The 22,240-nt window shown below is 36.0% G+C and overlaps 1 pseudogene; it reads left to right on the top strand.

The window, feature by feature from the left end:
• The first annotated feature begins 4,425 nt into the window (after window positions 1-4,425).
• Window positions 4,426-6,412, top strand: Ighl5 (immunoglobulin heavy chain like 5; annotated as a pseudogene).
• Window positions 6,413-22,240: the final 15,828 nt, after the last annotated feature.

Raw genomic sequence — 22,240 nt, 5'->3', positions numbered from 1 at the left:
TTCCTTCCAGGGATACAGGGATTATTTAATATACAGTAAACCATCAACGTAGTCCACTATATAATCAAGCTGAAAGGTAAAAACGACATGATCATTTCACTAGATGGTGAGAAAGCATTTGACGAAATACAACACCCCTTCATGATAAAAGTCCTGGAAAGAACAGGAACTCAAGACCATACCTAAACATAGTAAAAGCCATATACAGCAAACCAGTAGCTAATATTAAACTAAACAGAGAGAAACTTGAGCAATCCCTCAAAAATCCGGGACTAGATAAGGCTGCCCACTCTCTCCCTACTTATTCAAAATAGTTTATGAAGTCCTATCCAGAGCAACCAGACAACACAAGGAGATCAAAGGGATACAGATTGGAAAGGAAGAAGTCAAAATATCACTATTTTTATGATAGGATTGTATACTTAAGTGATCCCAAAAGTTTCACCAGAGAACTACTAAACCTGATATATACCTTCAGCAAAGTGGCTGGGTATAAAATTAACTCAAATAAATCATTAGCCTTCCCCTACACAAAAGAGAAACAAACCGAGAAAGAAATTAGGGAAATAACACCCTTCATAATAGTCCCAAATGTTTTAAAATAACTCAGTGTGACTTTAACCAAGCAAGTGAAAGATCTGTATGATAAGAACTTCAAATCTCTGAAGAAAGAAATTGAAGGAGATCTCCGAAGGTGGAAAGATCTCCCATGCTCATGGATTGGCATGACTAATATAGTAAAAATGGCCCTTTTACCAAAAGCGATCTACAGTTAAATGAAATCCCCATTAAAATTCCAGCCAAATTCTTCACAGAGTTAGATAGAATAATTTGCAAATTCATCTGGAATAACAAAAACCCCAGGATAGCTAAACTATCATCAACAACAAAAGACATGCAAGGGAATGACTATCCCTGAACTCAAGCAGTATTACAGAGCAATAGTCATAAAAACTGTATGGTATTACTACAGAAACACAAAGCTAGACTAGTGGAATAGAATTGAAAACCCAGAAATGAACCCACACACCTACGGTCATTTGATTTTTGACAAAGGAGATAAATCCAAACCAGTGGAAAAAGTGGGGAAGAATCTTGAATATGTGGGCATTGGAGAAAATTTCCTGAACAAAACACCAATGACTTATGGTCTAAGATCAAGAATGGACAAATGGGACCTCATAAAACTGCAAAGCTTTTATAAAGCAAAAGACACTGTCATTAGGACAAAATGGTAAACAGATTGGGAAAAAAAAATCTTTACCAATCCTACATCTGACAGACGGCTAATATCCAAAAGATACAAAGAACTCAAGAAGTTAGACTTCAGAGATACAAATCACCATATTAATAATGGGGTACAAGGATAAACAGAACATTATTAGCTGAGGATTATTGAAAGGCCAAAAAGCACCTAAAGAAGTGTTCAACATCCTTAGTCATCAGGGAAATACAAATCAAAACAACCCTGAGATTCACCTCACACCAGTCAGAATGGCTAAGATAAAAATCTCAGGTGATGGCAGATGCTGGTGAGGATGTGGAGAAAGAGGAACACTCCTCCATTGTTGATAGGATTGCAAATTGGAGTTTCCACAGAAAATTGAATATTGAACTACACCTGAGGACCCACCTAAAACTCTCTTGGGCATATACCCAAAAGGAGCTCCAACATAGAACAAAGACACATGCCCTAATAGTTTTACAGCATCCATATTTATAATAGCCAGAGCTGGACATTACCCAGATGCCCTTCAATAGATGAATGGATTCAAAAATATGGTACATCTACACAATGGAGTACTACTCAACTATTAAAAACAAGGAATTCATGAAATTAATAGGCAAATGGAAAGAACTAGAAAATACCAACCTGAGTGAGGTTACTCAATGACAGAAAACACACTTGGTATGCACTCATGGATAAATGGATATTAGCCAAAAAGCTCAAATTACCCAAGATGTAATCTACAGACCACAGGATGAAGAAGGATGACCAAAACGCAGATGCTCATACTCCTTCTTAAAAGGGGGAAAATATTCATTATAGAAGATATGAAAGCAAAGTTTGGAGCAGTGACTCAAGGGATGACCATTCAGAGCCTGACACACGTGTGGCCCATATATATACAGCCACCAAAGCTAGATAAGATGAATGAAGCTAAAAAAATGAAAATAGAAAGGCATTGGATATAGATGTCTCTTGAGAGACATATCTAGACCATATCCAATAGAGAGATAAATGCTAGCAGGAAACCACTGTACTGAGAATAGGACCCCCTTTGGGGGAAATAGAGGAAGTATTGAAAGAGATGAAGGAGCTTGAAGGCCCATTAAAAACAACAATGCCAAAAAATCAGAGCTTCCAGGGACTAAACCACTACTGAAAGACTATACATGGACTGACCCATGGCTCCAACTGCCTATGTAGCAGAGAATAGACTTGTTGGGGCACCAGTGGAAGGGAAGGCCCTTGGTCTTACTAAGGTTGGAACCTCAGTGCATGGGAATATGAGGGTGGGCAATAAGGGGGATGTATAGGTGGAATACCCTTATAGGGGAAGGGGAGGGGAGGGAATGTGTGCTTATGGACCGGAAACCATGAAAGGGAATAACCTTTGAAATATAAGTAAAGAAATATATAATAAAAAATTAAAAAAAATACCAAGGCAATGGATGAACAGGCTAACTGCTGGTGGATGTGTGGTCATAATTCAGAAATATTATTAATATAGCCTCTGAGATGAATGCAGTAGAAATAAGTGTTTAGGTAAAATATCTGTGTTATATTTCTCAGTCATAGACGCTATAGTGATGTATCTCTGTCGCAAGATGCATTTCAAGATTTCTGATATGATGCACTGAGTCCATAGCAAACCTGTTCATCTGAATTGCTTGAAAGTTTTAATATTTGCAGAAATTTCTTTTGAGAGCAGCCGGGGAACATGGATGATGTTAAAGTCCTCTATAATCACTAGTGAATCTTAGATATCTGTGGGGGCAGAAAGTCATTTATCATTATGTCTTCTGGAATGACCAGATCCTTTGTGAAAGAACCATGTCACAGCATATGAAAACAAACAAATCAAATGGCACAAAGACTCAAAAACTGTTCAAAAAATTTCTTAGAACTATTTGAAGGATCTGACCACTAAAGGTTGTACTAATGATTAGGACCCCAACATTAAATAGTGATCTCACCTATCACTTTCAAACCAAATACTATTGGAGTTTGAAATTTGTGAATTCAACCATATTTCTGACCACAGACACACTACTTTGACCAGATTAAAGATAGGTAGAAGTCATTTGCCCCTCAGGTGTTTTAATGAATATTGTTTGAGAAAAGTAGACACACAGAAGAGTACCTTTCCTTATCTTCTTTGGCTTTAAATAGCACCAAATATATTTCTAAGAAAAACAAAAGGCAAAACATATATGAAAAATATAAGGACTTCTTATATGAAAATTTCGTTTACACTTACTGTCTGAGAGACTTTCCCTTTGTGGAATGTGAGGTAGGGTGGAGGTGTGCCAGTGTTTGGGAGGTGTGTGAAACACACACCACTTATCTTGGGCAAGGAATTATATGGACCATGGATTATCATGTGACAAGAAGTGAGATTTGTGGAGCATGGTTCAGCACGCACAGGTGTAATTTAGGAAAGGCACATAAGAATGTGTTTATGAAACATCAGGATTGTCGTTTGTTGTGTTGTGAAAGAGAGGCTAATTATCAGAAACAAATTTAGGATTTTTGGAAACCCAAAATCCATGGAAATTTTTCTTTGATTAAAATTGTCTCTAGGGAAGAATTACATTTCTAGAAGTATTGTGGTCGAATTTGGTGATTTTTTATACATGATCTAATGTCATTTGCAAATGGGTATAAGTTAACGTTTATTTTTTTCACATTTGTAATCACAGAAGATATACTGACATGAACGGCGGAAAGCTTACAAAGTTTCAAACCTACACAAACCACTATAGACAAATAAATAATGTCCAAATGTGCATTTTGTGTGTGTGTGTGTTGTGTGTGTGTTTCTTTGTGTGTGTGTGTATATAGCAAAAATTAATATAAAGGAGGCTGTGTATTTGAAGCAGAGCAAAGAGTGTCGATGGAAGGGTCTTGAGTGTGGAAAATAAATGGAGGAAATATAGTGTAATATTAAAATCTCAATGAATAAGTAAAACAATGCATTTATTCCTCTATCTGCATGCACAATGTTCAGAAGATGACTAGTTAATGAAAGGGTACTGCAATTTTTTTTGAGAAACTCTTTTTTGAGGACCGCACCTTTCATCCATTTTCTTGTTATCATAATCTGCTAGAATCCATGAGATAGATAGCACATGTCTTACGTGTCCTCCCTTCTCTTGTCTTGTGCTGTAGATCTCTGAATATGGAGGATCTATTTGAGGATGCTGTATTTGGTGTGTAATCATGGAGGCTTCTCAGGTAAGAAGCTGCAGAGATTACTTTGAAATTCTTGGAAGATCCTTGAGAAAAATAGCTTGTAGTTTGGGAGAAAATGAGCAAGCCTATTCTTAGGTATTGGGGTAGAAGATACTGGGGTAGTCATGCATTTCGCATCACACTGAGGTGAAATACTACAAAGGGGAGGGCTCTAGAATTTAGCAGAGTGACAGGTACCAGTAGGTCAGACATGGAAGACCACAGTAACACTGTGTGGGAAGGAGCAGAGTCAAACTAATGTGAGATGAAGATGGTCACAGAGAAGAGAGAGGCCACTGAAGTATAGAGGATCAGGGCCTACCAAGCGCTGAGGAAAAGGCAAGTCATTGAGATGTTTGTGCTGAGATGGATTTGGTATAAAAACCAAAATTCTAACTATTGGTTCAGGCAAGTCACTGAAAGGCCAAGAAGGAATGTAGGTCTGGAACTAAGAAATGTAAATGGTGGTGTGAGGACAGGAGTTCTCATATCGCTGGGTCATACATTTGGGATGGAATGTAGCCAGCCCACATAATGATACCTGTGAGGTTAGTCTCCCAGGAGCTATGGGTAAACACAGATTTTCAAAGTGCATTTTTTATTGGTCAATGATAATCCAACATAATATTTTTTGTTATGAATGTTTTCCAATACTAAATGTTCAACTGGGAACATAATGTATGATACACTGTCGTGCTGAGATATGGCTTCAACCAAATATTCATAATTTGATGTAGATTTTCATTATTCATTGATATTTCTATTATTTCCCCTAAATGTGTCATTTAAAAATTTCATGCTATACTTTTCTATTAATGTATTTAATAATTTGAAGAGCAGAAAATTTTAAATGTACAAAACATAAAACATGAAGGGTGATAAATGTCTATGACAATAACCATGAAAAGATAATAAGTTTGTTTCCCCGTGTCTTGTTTTCTTTCTTTCTTCTTTCCTTTCTTATTTCCTTTCTTCCTTCCTTCCTTCCTTCCTTCCTTCCTTCCTTCCTTCCTTCCTTTCTTTCTTTCTTTCTGAAATATAGTTCAAGCACCCTGGAGATGATTAACACTCTGATGTTTCTACTCCCATATTGGGTTAATACATGTAGTGCTGGGTATGAACATAAGGCTTCACAAATGTAAGTACTCTTAACTGAGGTACAGCCTCATGACAATAAATAAAACTTTGAAACAAAAATTACCCCTCTGTCACTTATAGCATTTCAGATATCTGCATTACTGTCTCATCTCAGTCTCCCCCAACCCATGAACTCATGATATAGCAGCAAAATATGGAAATATAGCCTGAAAATATGCAAATATGGTCTCTCACTACTAAAGAAAACTATAACAACCCTGATCATATGTAGGTCTGGCAGAGGAGCCTAGACTTAAGCTCACAAACATTGCCATTTGATAATTACAATTAAACACTCACCATGAAGTTGTGGTTGAGCTGGATATTCCTTGTTGTTCTTTTCAAAGGTAAATGATGAATGAAGAGAAGAAGTGCTGCGTGTGCAAGTGATTAATACTAAGAGGAATACAATTGATATGTTTCACAGTGTTCTAACTGAGATTCTCTGTGTTTTCAGGTGTGAGGTGTGAGGTGCAAATTTTGGAGACTGGAGGAGGCTTGGTGAAGCCCGGTGGTTCCCTGAGACTGTCTTGTGCAACGTCTGGATTCAATTTCAATGATTATTTCATGAACTGGGTCCGTCAGGCTCCAGGGAAGGGGCTAGAATGGGTTGCTCAAATAAGAAACAAAAATTATAATTATGCCACATATTATGCGGAGTCTTTGGAAGGCAGAGTCACAATCTCACGAGACGATTCCAAAAGCAGTGTCTACCTGCAAGTGAGCAGTTTAAGAGCTGAAGACACTGCCATTTATTACTGTACAAGACACAGTAATGGAACTTCCCAGAGTATCAAGACAAAAATCTCTCTGTAGGAATGTTCAGAACCAGCAGGGGGCGAAGAAAACCCATGGAGAACAGTGACACAGAGGATTAGCTGGAGAATTAATTTATTGCTGGTTCTGGACACTCACTTGTGATTCTATTTAATGATTTCCCAGAATTCTCTCTATATCTAATGTTGGTAGAAATATATGAAATCTATGAAAATATGTTTTTGGCAGCATTTTACTGCATACTACAAATAATCCTAACATGAACTAAATCCAGAAATCAGTATTGATTGTAGAAATGACTCTTTTGCAGTCTCTAGAACAAATTCTGAAAAATATCCAAGATGGCAATTAGGGATTTTTTTTTCCTCCTGAGATACACAGAAGAGCCTTGCTGATTCCCTAATTCAGTTATTCTTTTGTGATTTGGGGAAATATGAGTAAGATGAGTCATTGGTGTACTCGTATATTTTAACAGGAGAAAAACCTCCTCTCCTTTCCCAGAATACTGTGTCCAACTGGAATAAATATATCCATATTCTAATTTAACCTATCCAGTTTCTTAATCTATACCTTTGATCATCATATGGCTCATTATTCTGCTAATCAATAAATGTAATTTCTCTCCTTTGTAAGCCACCAGAACCTATCTCAAAGATAATCTTCTAACATAGGATTAGTTATAATACTGCCTCTTCACTTCATTATCAGTCAAAAATATGAATTATTTGAATAACTTTTCAATAATTACCATTTTAGTTCAAAAAATGTGTATTGGTATGAAACTGATTTCTATAGACAATGAAATTAAGCATTCATCTAATTGCAAAATCTTATTCTCCTGTAACTTCTTGGTCACATGAAAAACTTAAGTGTCCTTATTTACACGACAATGGATTGGTAAATCTGTTTCCCGCCTTGTCTGTAAGAGACGTGTGGTCAAAGACAGTATAACTACATTGTGAATCACTGTTTATGGGATAAGGAGGATACCTTCACAGCATGCAGGACACATGCTACTCCATAGACATGCTCTACTTCCTGTATCACAGGAATTTTTAGTAAAATTAATAGCAAGATAAAATCTGTGAAATTTATTTAAAAGATGTTATAAACAATAAATATAATTTCAATGATGACAGATGTTAAAATCTACTCATATAATGACCTTCAAGTAAATACATAAGATTTAATGTGCATATGCAACAAAGGAAATGTTTATCAGAACAAAAGAAAAACACCACCTATGATGGTGATATATTAAATTGTTTTTACAGTTCCATATATGTGTAATAAGTGTTAAATCTATATTCACCTACCAGTTCACTCTTTCATACCTATAGTTATCCTGCTGCATTACTTCCTATTACCATATTTTTCAAAATGCACACACACACACACACACACACACACACACACACACATACACACACACACACACATTACAAATTGTGCTGACTTCTGTTTGTTCACTGTTATGATGGCCATGGCATATCTACAATACACTGTTTCTTATCACAGAGCATACATCCTTTCTACTCTCTATTTCATTGTACAATGTAATCCCATGAAGAGATAATACTAATGTCTCATTTACAGGTGAGCACTCAAAAATCCAATAGTAAATTCCTTAAACTGCTGTGAGTCTCTGTTTCATACTTAGGAAAAATAAAGGAATTTCTGACCTAACATGAGAACATAATTTTAAGTATAAATGGAAATACTTAAGAAGGAGTCAGAACCATACATCCATTTAACAACATCCCGAAAGTATATTCTCCTTTAAGCACTGTGGCCTGCAATAGCAGGTGATGCCTAGGTTTATAGTTTCAGACATGTATTATTTCTGGTGTAGTAGTGTTCAAATTCAATGAAAGTGGTAGGTTATCAAAAAACAATGTTGTCACTAGCACAGTGCTGGTCTCATCTTGCTTGGCAGGGGTGAACTGTAGCTTGCCAAATACACACAGAGCCACAAAAGGTTATTGATTTTTTTCCTGCAGCATTCATAGTTTCTTTTTTACCCAATAAACACATCATTATAAGCTTATAAATCAATTCTAGGTTGACTTTCCTGTGTCCTTTATCCAAACACTATGGCTTCTTAAGCAATAATATTGTACAATCTACTTCTCTCCAAACAAAAACAATGACAATGACCTATATTGCTAAGGGATGTCTAGAGGTTCAGCTACTAAAAGGAAAGCATCCCCCCAAAAGCAAGTGTGAGCAAAAAAATGGAATCTCTAGGTTCTCTTTTCTTGTCTTGTTTTTGTGATATGTGTAAGATTTTAAGCATGATAGTTTTTGTAATACCAACCAGCCAAGCAAGATTAACACATTGGCACAATAGCAGAATGATGGTCACAAGAATGATGGTTACAGAGGTAATGGTCAATGTTCTGGTTGTATTGGAGTTCAGCTTTACAGGAGGGATTTCTTTCCTGATACTGAAATCCTGGAATAAAGCCTGTGTTGGGATGTAATCGACCCTAGGTACAGGAAATCTACTGTTTTTGTTTTGCTAAATGGTCATACGTCCAATCTGCCTTGCATATAACTATATTCACACACTTAGGTTCATGGTGCTAATTTTGTTTTTTCCATAGGAGACAGTTACTGAAGAGACGCACAACAGGACTACATCCTGATTATATGTAATTGATTTTATATCAAGAGATACATCATCTGTGTCAAACTTATCTGTTCTGAATGCTTTATAACAACTTCACAAAAGCTAAAGTCATATCAGAGGAATGAATTTCAATTGATAATATTCCATCATATGTTCAGTCTGTAGGTAGACATGTAAGAAATATTCAGAAATAGTTATTGTTAAAGAAGGAAAAAGTCTATTATGATTGGCACCATCTTTAGACTCTCAGGACTTTGGGTTTTGTAAAATAGTAGGTTTAGCAAACTATGAGGAACATGCTTGGAAGGTGTTTCGTTTGCTTGTTTGTTTGTTTTCTTTTTAATGTGCAGTGGGAAGGACTGAAAAACCTAAATTACGTAATCATATAGAGTATATATTCTAAGTTGAAAGGTGAACAGAGACACAGATGAGAAATAGGAAAAATAGAAGTAATTAGGGGCCAAGCAAGACAAAGGACATAAGTGCAAAGAGCATAAATTATTTATTCACATATAAATATGTAAATTGTAATGCTCCATTTATTCTTCTTGGAATCATATGTTCTGTGAAATGTCAACCTCCTGGATTTATTGGTTGGGTTCTACAATTTCTGTTTTAATATTATAAATTCTAGGTACTAATCTCCATCAAATGTAGGCTTGGCATTCTTTCTCATATTGTTTACTGAAAAATAAAGAAATATTTATTTTTATTAACCATTAAGGAAAGTCAAAATTAAACTATTTCTATATTTCATTTAAATGCAGCAAGAATGCCTATTATCAAGTAAAACCACAAACAAATGCTACTAAGTGTCTGTGGAAAGAAGAGTTATTATTAATTGATTGTTGTAGGAGAAACAGTTGAAACCACTATAAAAAACTGGTTGATTTTCAAAATTAAAAATATGCTTAGATTCAAACACATCAACTTCTCACAATTGATCCAAGAGTTCTGTTTTGCTTTAGTTCTGGAACAGAATCAGTTTATTTGGAGAGTCTTTTAGACAGCCATAACTAACAACTCAAAAGAAGCCTTCTTATGCTTAAATCCAGATTTTGTTAAGTGGTATTTGACTCTTGCAGAGAGCACTGACATTTCAGGTAAGATAAATTCATTTAAACTACATACTCTTATCTACACATTTACATTATTATTATAGATTTAAGGTAAGTAGTTATTATGAATCCTTGTGGAATTTTCTGATTTCTTACTGTGTTTTACCCACTTCTTTATTAGAGACTGTTCTTCTTATCATATCTCCAGTCAGAAAACTTATACTGTATTTTCCCCTCTGTGTTATTCCCCAACCTGTTAACTTGGCAATTTTTCTGTTTTACTTTCATGGCTTCAGATATTGCACAAGAATATGAACATATGTCTTCTAATTGGACCTAGGAGACCTTGATGAGATAGAAACTATACATGGGGAAAAAACGCAATATTCCACTTGATAATATTACACCAATAACTTTTCCATAGGAAATTTTAGTAAAGATTTTGATTTCCAAGACTGGGCTTTAATAAAAAACAAAAAGAAATCTCCATGTTATTTGATCCCCAGTTACAATAGAAGCATATTTATTTTCAACAAAATCCTCACAATAGAGAATAGATAAAAATTTCACTTTCTAATATGTGGAAGAAAAATATGCTTGACAGGAACACTATAAAAACAATATGGTCATTAAGAAAACAGGAGAATATACACAATCAAAACCATGCAAAGACTGAGAAAACCATCATCACTAAATTTCCAGTATGATAAATACATAAAAATCAATATTTTGCGATATGCTCTGTCTTTAAACATATGGAAAACAGTTGTAAAAAAAGCAGTAGTCATCACTATCCAAATGATGAATGGGTTTAGAAGTCCATCATGGAAATAGCACAATTCATGTATCCATAAATTAGACAAAAATATAGTGATATAACTTTAATCTAGCCTAAAGGATCTGGATGAAAAGAGCTTCAAGTCTCTTAAGTAAGAAATTGGAGAAGACAATAGAAGATAGAAGAATCTCCCATGCGCAGAGATGAGTAGGATTAAAATAATAAAACTAGCCATCTTGCCTCAGGCAATCTATAGATACAATACAATCCCGACAAAATTCTAAGACAATGCCTTACAGACCATGAAAGGAAAATATTAACTTCATTAGTCAAAACCAAGAAAAAAACGAACAAAACCCTCACAATATCTAAAACAATCAAAATAAAACAACATATGGATATATCACCATCCATGAGTTAAAGCTGTACTACAGATCAATAGTAACTAACTGCACGCTATTGGCACAGAAACAGACAGGCTGAACATTGGACATAAGGGAATGAACAACCAATGTCTATCCCACTTGACACCCATAGCATGTAAGAGAGGAAACCCCTGCCATTGTATGTGATACTCTACTGATCTTACAGTCAGAAGCCTAGCATAACTGTCACATGTGAGACTTCATCAAGGAGGTAATGGAAACAGATCTAGAAACCCCATCTAAACACCAGGCAGAATCCTGGTATCTTGTAAAAAGGGCGTGTGGGGCTGTGTGTGTGTCATGGGAAATGAGCCAGCTAGAAAGCTGAGGGATACCATAAGAAGAACTACAGAATCAATTGACCTGTGCTTCAGTTGACTCACCGAGATTATGCCACCAAACAACACTATGTGGGTGATGAATTTAGGCCTCCTACACCTTTGTACCAGGCATGCATCTTTGTCTTCAAGTGAGTCTCTTAATATTTTGATTGGATCCTGCTTCTAAGTGTCTTACATGCCATTGGAAACCCTTGATCTAGGTAGACAGCCATATTTTGCTTCAGTATGAGAGGATTTGCTGAAACTGGATGTTCCAGAGTAGGATGATAGCCAAGGGGACTTTCCCCTTCTCTGAGGAAAGGAGAAGGTGTCAGTGGAATGAGGAGCTTGTAATGAATATAATGTGAGGAAAAGTTGGAGGCATGGTTGTGATCTACTTGAATGTAAAGTGAATAAATAAATAAATGTACAGAAATCAGGTACATATCTAAACATAGGATTCTCAATATTAGAGACCAAAGTATATAAGAAAGAAATTTTCAACAGCCTTAGCTGAGAAACTGTAATTCAAAACTACTCTGAGATTTCATTTCACATTATACTTATCAGAAGAATCAACTTATCAAGGTTGAAACCAGAGTTAAAGCCCATGCTCTCAAAGAGAATATTCCTTCATTGTTGGTCAGACTCTAAATTTGTATAGCCATTATGTAAATCAATATGGTGCTTTTTCAAAGAACTGAGAATCCTTAAGACCAATCTGTACCATACCAGGTCATATACGCTAAAGTAACACAAACATACCACATAATACTTGCTCAAATATGTTCACAGCAATTTCATCTGTTGTATACAAAAATTGGCTACAAAATTGATTACTGGCACCTAGTTAATGCAAAAATAAAATGCGATTCATTTACTTAGTAGAATACTCAGCTATTAATAATCATTACACCATGAAATTAACAGTCAAATGGCATGGAAGAATACAATATCATCATGAGTGAGGTAACCCAGACCCAGAAAGACAAACATGTTATGTAGTACTTAATAAGTGGATAATATCTATGAAGTAATGATAAATTATATATTCTACCTGCCCAGGGAATATAATTGTCAAGGAAGTCTCGCACTGTGTAGGGGAAAAAGTATAGACAGGGCAGATAGACCGAGGGAGGAGTTTGGTAGGTGGCATGGGAGTTGGAACAGGACAAATTATGTGTCTGAGCAGTGAAGTCAAACAGAAACTTGGAAAGACAACTGGAATTATGAGAAATCTCAAGGATGAGTAATAAATATAGTCCAGTGAAAATATCCAAAATGTTTTGAGGCTTACCGTACCTAAGATTCGCAGCAATTATGTAAAAGAGCCTGAATCATCCATCTCCTGCAGTCAGGCAAGATTTCTAATGGTGGGACTGGAACACCACACAGTTCACAAAACCATTCACCTCCATTTTGTCCTGCCTGCATTATGTAGTGGGATAAAGGTTGAAGACTAGTTGTATGAGTGGCCGTCCAATGACTGGTCAAGCTTGAGATACATGCACCAAGAGGGAGACACATCCCTCTGACACTAACTGGTATTCCAGGTCCCAGAGACTTGATAGCCCAGAGACCTATTGTAGAAAATGATACGTAATTATACTGTACTATTCTCTTAGATTGGTTACAATCATAATGTCAGAGATGCTTCACCCAGCAATTGATGAAGACAAATACAGAATCCCACAGCCAAACTTTAGGAGTCTCAAGAATTCTGTGGAAGAAGAGGAGGGATAATTTTAGGATCCAGAGGAATCAGGGACACCAAAATGAAACCCAGAAAAGCAAGCAGCCTGTGTTCTTAGTGACCCACAGAGACTAACTTACAACCAGGGAGCATTCATTGTCTGACCTAGTCTCTTGTCACATATGTTATCTCCGCATATGTTACTGTTTTACAATTTTATTTGCATGTGGCACTCTTCACAGTATAAGTAGGGGCTGTTTCTGACGCTGCTGTCTGTCTTTGGGTCAGTTTCCTCACTTTGGGTTGCTTGGTCTCTCCCTAAGAGGAAAGGAAATAATTAGATTCACTACAGATTGAGGTGCCATGGCTGGTTGATATTGATATGTGTGCTGACTTTTTCTGAAAAGAATTGCAGGAGCACATGGGGTAAGGGAGAAGGAGTCAAGGTGATGAAGAGAGTCTTGGAGGTGAGGAGGAAGGACAAATTTATATACATATATATGTACAGATATAACAGTTATATACATATACACATATATACACATATGTACATAATGTGAATGTGCATGTGGGCATATATATATATATATGTATGTATATATATATATATGTATATATATATATATATATATATATATATATATATATACACATAAATGTCCTTTTCACCAAACATAATAAAAAATACCTGGGTTGGTAAGGAACCTTTGAAACTTACAATCACTATGTAATTATCATTGGATTTCATTATTATTTGATTTGTCATTTTGGAGTAGGGAGAACTTTCTGTATTGATTCTTATGTTACATGTTTTTGTGCACCTGGACTTGGATTCTTAACCTTTACTGTATTTATTATGTCTGAAAAATTTTTGAAAATTTCAATAGTGTTCTTTAAGTAAAGCAACATGAGTCTTGAAAATAGGGGTAGTTTGAATTCTTACCATCCTATTCTTGTTACATTTTGTTTTTTCTTGTGTAAGTGTTTTATCTAAGAACACAAGAACAAAATTGAATAAGGAAATACAACGTGTATGTCTTTGTTTTCTTCCTAATTTTAGAGTAAATGCTTTCATTTTCTCTTCATTTAATATACTTTTGGCTATAACCATGTTCTATAGAGACCTGATTATTTGAAATTCATTATACCGAATCCTGAAGACTCCAGATTTTTTTTCATGAATGCATGTTGAAATTTTCTAAGTATTATTTCAGCATTAATGGGAAAACATGTGTAATTTTTTTGTTTATTGGACATATTATATTCTATGATATATGTATATTGAAATAAACTTGCATTTCATACAAAAAGTTTACTTGAACATAATGTATCATCTCCCTAATGGATCCCTGAAGTTGAATTGCAAGTTCTTTGTTAGGAATTTTTGTACCTGTACTTATCGAACAAATTTAATTATAGTTTTACTTTATTTGATGATGTTATTTATTTACATTTTAAATGTTGTCCTCCTTTCCAGTTTTCACACCACAAACCTCCCACCTTATCCCCTATCCACTTTTCCTCTATGAAGGTGCTCTCCTCACCTACCCACCCACTCCTATGTCAAAACTCTAGAATCCCCTTAATCTGCTTAATCCTGGAGCCTCTTCAGTACCAAGGGCCTCACCTTCTATTGGTTCCAGATAAAGAAATCCTTTGCTACACACATACCTGTAGTCATAAGTATATCCATGAATACTCTTTGGTTGGTGGTTTAGTCCCTGGGAGCTCTGGAATGACTGGTTGATAGATATAATTGTCCTTCCTATGGGGTTGCAAAACACTTCTACACCTTCAGTCCTTCCCCTAATTTTTAATTGGAGTCCTTGGGCTTTGATGTCTGATGTTGGCTTTGAGTATCTGCATTTGTATTGGTCAGGTACTGGCAGAGCCTCTCAGGAGACAGCTATACCAGTCTACTCACAGCAAACACTTCTTGGTATTACGGATCAATCATGTCAGAGTTTGGTGTCTGTGGATGGCAAGGATCCTTAGGAGGTGCAGTCTCTGGATGGCCTTTCCTTCTGCCTAGTAATTTACTAACTTTTGTATCAAAATAATACATGAGTAATAAAATGAATTTGAAAGTAATCTGTCAATTCCTATGAAATGGGGCAAATTAGGAAGAACTGATAAGGAATATTTCTTGGAAGACTGACAGGTTCACTAGTGACATTCTGTGTTTCTGGGTTTTTCATTAAGGAGACACTTCTAAGAACAGTATTGATTCATTTAAGATTCAACTCTTCATTATTTATACCTTGAGGACTTAATTTTGGTAGATAATGTAATATTGTAGTTTATTGTTTGTTGAGTTCATCTAGCATTTCAGAGGGTAACTTTTCAAAGTAATTTACATTTTTATGTACAATTTGTGTATACTCTTCAGATTGAGACAAAGTCATGCAAGGGTGACTATTATTTTCTTTTGTGGAACTATTATCCAGGATTAATGTTTCCTTGAATAGACACCTTCCTGCAGTCAAAACAGCAATTGACTGTCATTTTACACCTTGCTGTCTTGTATGTCTCTTCAAGTTTGTTAGCCTTATTTTGCTTATAGCTCCACTGAATGTACTTGTGTTACTCATCAGAGTCAGGAAGAACAAGGCCTGTGAGAGAAGATGTAGGGAAGGCATTTTATACCAAGGAAAGTGCAGGTAAGTTTAAAGGTATGAGGGTGAAAGAAGCCACCAATGCCAAGAAGTCTGTCAGCACTTGTAGGAAAGAAACTAGAGGAGTCATTGTACTATGGAGTAAGTGAGAACAATGTGTACTCAGTTGACAACACCTGTATCATGACAACTCTGAGAACCGGGCATAGGCCTGTGAGACTTAAGAAGAAACACATTATACAAAAACCTTTTATCGTTATTACCTTGTCGCTTTTTACAAGGTTTACTCACAACTAGCCCAAATCTTTATTTTTCTTTGCATGTGCTTTCATTTCCCATGGTCCTACTGAATCCTGCTTTCTGAGGCCTTTCCTGGCCCATTTTCCCCAATGCATTCCTCCTTCTTCACTGGCAGGCTTCCTGGGATGATCTAGACAGGTTGCCCTCTCTTTCCCAATCTCAGTGGAACCTCCATTTGACAATGCCTGCATTGTCATGACACTGAGAACCTGGTGTAGGCCTGCAAGATTTAAGGAGAAACACATATTCGGGCCGTCTTTCTTCTTAAATCTCACAGGCTTATGCCCAGTTCTCAGTGTTGTGACAATGAAGGTGTTGTCACTCAATAGTTCAAAGAAGCAAGAACAGAAAGAAGAGTGATCATGATGTGGGTAGGAGCAAAGACAACCTGAAATGACGGTAAAGAAGGTAACAGAAAGACAGTAGATTGTGGGAGAGGAAATGGATGAACTACCTGATTGTGCAGGAAAGGCAAGTATTTAGGGGGCCAAGTAGGTTCTTTCTCTGTGAAAGAACAGATACAGTTATTGATGAGAGAATGAAAATCCTAGGAAGTCATCAGAACAGAAGTATATGGCATGCATAATTAGCCTTACCTTGTGACATAGCAAGGTCACAAATGAGCTAGGCATTGCTTTTGAATAGAGAAGGTGTCGTCCATATCGTGGATGAGAAGCTCATCACTGGAGGAATCAAGTAATACATAAGGACTTTCAGTGTGCATACTGTTTTTGAATAAATAAATAATCTCAAGTAAAACTCCCATTTATTTTATGACATTCTATGATTAAATTTTGAGCTTTATGCATGTAGTGCTGTTTTATTTAACTGTGGTTATAGCCACATTTTACTACTTCAATGTAATGTAGGCAGCCCTGATTCACTTCACTGAAGTGTTTAAATTCTTCCTAAATGGTAACATTTAAGTTCTTTCTTGTCTAAATTCCCTAGGAATTTGTTTTATCTTTCTGTGAACTCAATGAAAGTTTTTGCCTGTATAAAATTTAAGAAAGTGATAAGGAATATTTTTATTATTATGTAAAACCTGGAAATATATTCTAAAAGAGATTTGCTTCCTTTTTTTATCTATACTTCTTTGCTTTTTTGAGACACAGTTCATATAGCACATGCATAATTCAAACATTTTTCTTCTGTGACCACCAGTAGCTTCTCCATGCTGTGTTGGGAATAAACTCAGGACTCAGACATAAAAAATGTTCTCTGTCATCTGAGGTGCAATTCCAGGACATTAATAATACATTGATGGTGTCATGCCAGTTCTTCCTTTATTACTTCTCAAACAAGTGTCTTATTTGAATCCTTTACAGCTCCCAGGCCTGAGCTCATGATACAGCACAGAGTCATGCAAATAATGTTCCCCTCTGCTCATAAATATCAGCCTTGATCCTAAAAGCTCTAACAGAGTCACCTAACTCTGGACTCACAAATCTTTTCCTTCAGTGACTAGCACTGATACAGAATATTCACCATGGACTTGCGACTGACTTATGTCTTTATTGTTGCTATTTTAAAAGGTAATTAATAAATCATAATAGGTATTGAGTGTATGAATGTATGTGATTGAGAGGGAGGATGAAGATTTTGACTGCTTACTGAAAAGATTCTCTGTGCTTGCAGGTGTCTTGTGTGAGGTGAAACTGGAGGAATCTGGGGGAGGTTTGGTGCAACCTGGAATGTCCGTGAAACTCTCTTGTACAACTTCTGGATTCACTTTCAGTGACTACTGGATGGAATGGGTCCGCCAGGCTCCAGGGAAGGGGCTAGAATGGGTAGCCGAAATTAGAAACAAAGCTAATAATTATGCAACATACTATGGGAAGTCTGTGAAAGGCAGATTCACCATCTCAAGAGATGATTCCAAAAGTATAGTCTACCTGCAAATGAACAGCATAAGATCTGAAGATACTGGCATTTATTATTGTACAAGGCACAGTAAGAACTGTTCCTTATGATTCTAGACACAAACCTCCCTGCAGGAGCTCTCAGAACCAGCAGAGGGAGCTCAGTGGACATGGAACTCAGGAACTATTGTTTATATCGATATGGAAGGTAAGACCATGAGTAGACTTCCTTCTTCTACCACCTAGAGTGGGCCCCCTCTAACTGAACAAGTCAACATCTGAGGACAGAACTGGCTGTTTCTGTCTCAATCTGATACATCTTACCCAGTATAGTACAAATAATTTTGGTTGATTGTAATATGCTTTCACCTTTCCAGACTAAACTCTAAGACCAAAGTGAGCAGATCCTTATTCCAGACTCAAACATGTTTATTTCTAATGTTCTGAAAACTTCATGTTTTCTGGGGTTGGCTGAGTCCATTGATTCTTTACCAGGGCAGGGAAATTGGAGAACAGGGAAGTGTATTTTACCCACAACATTTTGATTTTTTACACCAAACCATTCCTACCAAAGGTTCTATTGTTTATTCCACTGTATAAAAAATTATAGAGGGCAGAATAATCAAACACTGAGGCATCAAGAAATGACTCACCTGGCAAGCAAGAAATAGACACTCAAGCCTCCCTAAAATTAGTGGTTACAAAACCCAGTAGAAAGAACTGAAGGCAGGCCAATTCCAGAATAAGAAATGGTCAGTAGTTCTGAGATAATGTCTCAGCAGTTAAGAATGACTGCACCTCTTGCAGAGGTTCTGAGTGTGATTCTCTGTGCCCACATACAACAAATCACCTGTACGTTCAACTTGAGAGGATCAAAAGTCTAATTCTAGACCCTGCACACTCACACACACACACACACACACACACACACACACACACACACACACACACACGAGTGGAAAATTGAATATGTATGCGATATATAATTAATACAGAGAATTTCCATACAACATGATCCTTTGTTTTTATTGGTGACAACTTTAAATATTATACTTAAATTTCACCCAGAGAAATGATGGCACCATCCATTAATATTAGGATTATGAAGACAGGAGCAGGCAGATATTTATGAGTTTTATATACACATTTTCACAAAAGTAGATGTTCACAATAACCAGCATAGATAAGGGGGAAACCTTACTGAAACTGACATGCTTGAGTTTAGGACTGAGATATTTCTGGAATAAACTGAATGATCACTCCACCAGTGGGTTAGAGAGGTTACATTTTTAATTGTTACATTATGGCAAATATTTTATTTTGGAATTGTTTTAGGATTACATAAAAGTTTAACAGATATTATAGAGTATTTCATTACATCATGTTCCACTTTATTTATTGTTGACAACTTTGAATACTGTAGTAAAATTTCAGCAGTAGGGATCAGGTGCAGGCAAGTATTTGTGAGTTTAAGATCAGCCTGGGCTGCATAGTAAGTTCTGCATCTATCAAAACTACACAGATAAAGATTATCATGAAAAACTATTTTTCACCTAAAGAGTTGATTGATATAATGTTTTAAATTTTATGTTTAGATTCTATAGTGTAACATATATTCTAAAATATCATTTCTTCCTTTTCTTTCCTACCTCAAACCATCTCATATAACTCACCTTGTTCTTTTTCAAATTTATGACCTCTTATTCTATGCTTGTTTTTACATATATTTCTGTCTTAGTTAAATTTATTTGTCTTTAGTTGTTGATGATGATGGTGTTTGCTATGAAGAGATATCATGATGAAGGTAAACTTTTATAAAGCACAACATTTAATTGGACCTTGCCTACAGTATCAGAGGTTTAGTCCATTACTGTCATTGTGGAAAGCATGGCAGCATTCAGGCAGACATAGTGCTGTAGAAGGAACTGGAAGTTTTACTTCATGATGTGAAAGCTACTTGGAGAAAACTGTCTCTTCTGCACCAGTAGGAACTTTAGCACTAGGAGCCTCAAAGATAACCTACACAGTGACACACTTCCTCCAACAAGACATCACTTCCTAATACTTCCACTTCTCCTGTGCCAAACATATTCAAAATAGCACAGTTCCTATGTTTTTACCTGCTCTATCTACCAATCTGTATGTTATTATTGTGAATTCCTTTAGAGCTTATCAGTTGATATTTGATTATCAAAAGGTAAGCTTTTTTCATACGGTGTGCTAATTCTCTCATACCCAGAATTGTCAGTTGCCTGTAACTTGTTTCTACTTATTTGTAGAGTTGGAGCCTTGTTGACTTCTCCTTACCCACTATGTATTGTCTGTTTTATTTTTCTTTGTTTGACTAGTATTGGTAAGAATGTGTGTGTTTAGCTTCTGGAATTACCAAGACACATGGTCTCACAGATAAGTCCCTGGTCCTCTGTCTCTTTCAATCCTTATGAAATTTCACAAACATCCTCGATACATAGACTCAGGAATTGTATTGAAGGTATATCCTTGGAGACTGGGCTTTACAATTCCAAATGTTGATTCATAGTTTTGATAACTACTCTTGGTTGTTAACTTGACTTTATGTCAAAAGTGGAGGTTACAATGGATGAAAGATTATTAATTAATTGGAAGTAGGAAGATCCACTTCTAATCTTGATCTTGGAGGTAGGAAGACAGACCTTTAATTCCGCTCATGTGAAATAAAAAAAATCAAGTCTAATATGGAACATATTTTTCAAGAAGCTTATATAAGGACATTGAAGAAGAAATGACCACTGCCTTTGACAAATCACCACACTCTAACCCAAACATAAAGTCAAGTAAGACAACACACAAAATTTCTCTATTATATATGAATATATCAAAGGAGATGGCTTGGTAGTTTCTCAGCTATTCCTACCTCCAACACATCATCATCTGGCAAGGACTAAAATTAAACACTCCTACTAGACCAGCTGTTTCACTTGCTGGAAGAAGTCACCTTATGCTTGTTAGATACAAGGGCCAAGAGCAGCGGAAATCAGGAAGCCATAGCTCCAAGGAACAATTTAAAATTTCCAGAAAATTTTGTAATTTTTCATTGTCATCACCCGGAAGTCCAAATCATGGAGTAACCTAGAATAGGAAGCATTCATCCCTAAGATAACAATACATACGAAACTACCATGGTGCTATGACAATCAGATTGGGAATAGCTTTATAGTAGACAGTTCCAGAGCTACATAAAGGTGAGTGAAATCTTCATGGTTTCTATAATATCCTTAAGCAGTTTACAGAGGAATATGGAAAGCACTTCCTGTAAGCTCTGTACTTTTTCTCAGTACCCAGTATGCAGAACACCCTCAGTACTCTTCAGGTGTATCTTGTAGGACTTATTGTTATATGCTGGAACCTGTACCATTCAATGGAGGACCAAAAATGGTTTAATCTCTGTACACAGAACTACTGTACTCATTTTGGTGTTCCCTGTCTTAGTTCTCCTTCTTCTAGTATTGTCCTCTTGTGTATGTTTCTGTTCTTAGTCCATACTATCCATCAGGAGAAGTATAATGGGGTAGGTACACAGGGAAAGTCAAAGGGAATGATGTGCATGTACTAGTCTAGAAATAACACATGTAATAAAATGGTGAAGCAATATTATACTAAAGAATATTATGTGATTCTTTGAGATGTAACAAACTGCCCATTATTAGAATATATTTCTCTCTACTTTCCACATTTGAAACTTTTCATCTGTACCTGTGATTTCTCACAAAGAACACCAATTCATTGTGATAGTATCATATAATTCTAGCTGTCATCATAAGCAGAGTTATGTAAAGGACGGAGATACTAGGAATATCTTGGACCTAATTAAAAGTGAAACATGGTAGTTTGAAAGAATACCAGAGTTTCTATCTATACCTGATGTAAAAGCTATCCTGTACATGAATTTTTTACCAGTAAACTGTTATTTATTGTTAGTTTCTTTTTATTTTAATTATGTGTATGTGTATGAATTTATTGTGGGTCTATGCATGCCATGGCAAATTCTCAAGGAGACTGAAGGTATCAGATATATCTGAAGCTGGAGTTACTGGTTGTTGTATACAAACTGATGAGCTAAAAACTTAACTCAGGTCCTCTGAAAAACAGTACATATGCTTAAACACATGACATATGTGAAGGGAGAGCATGCATTTTATAATTTT

Source organism: Rattus norvegicus, chromosome 6, assembly GCF_021556685.1.
Source record: "Rattus norvegicus strain SHRSP/BbbUtx chromosome 6, alternate assembly SHRSP_T2T, whole genome shotgun sequence".
In the NCBI taxonomy this organism is placed as follows: domain Eukaryota; kingdom Metazoa; phylum Chordata; class Mammalia; order Rodentia; family Muridae; genus Rattus; species Rattus norvegicus.
The sequence above is the reverse complement of the archived record's forward strand: the minus strand, read 5'-3'. Positions and strand labels throughout refer to the sequence as shown.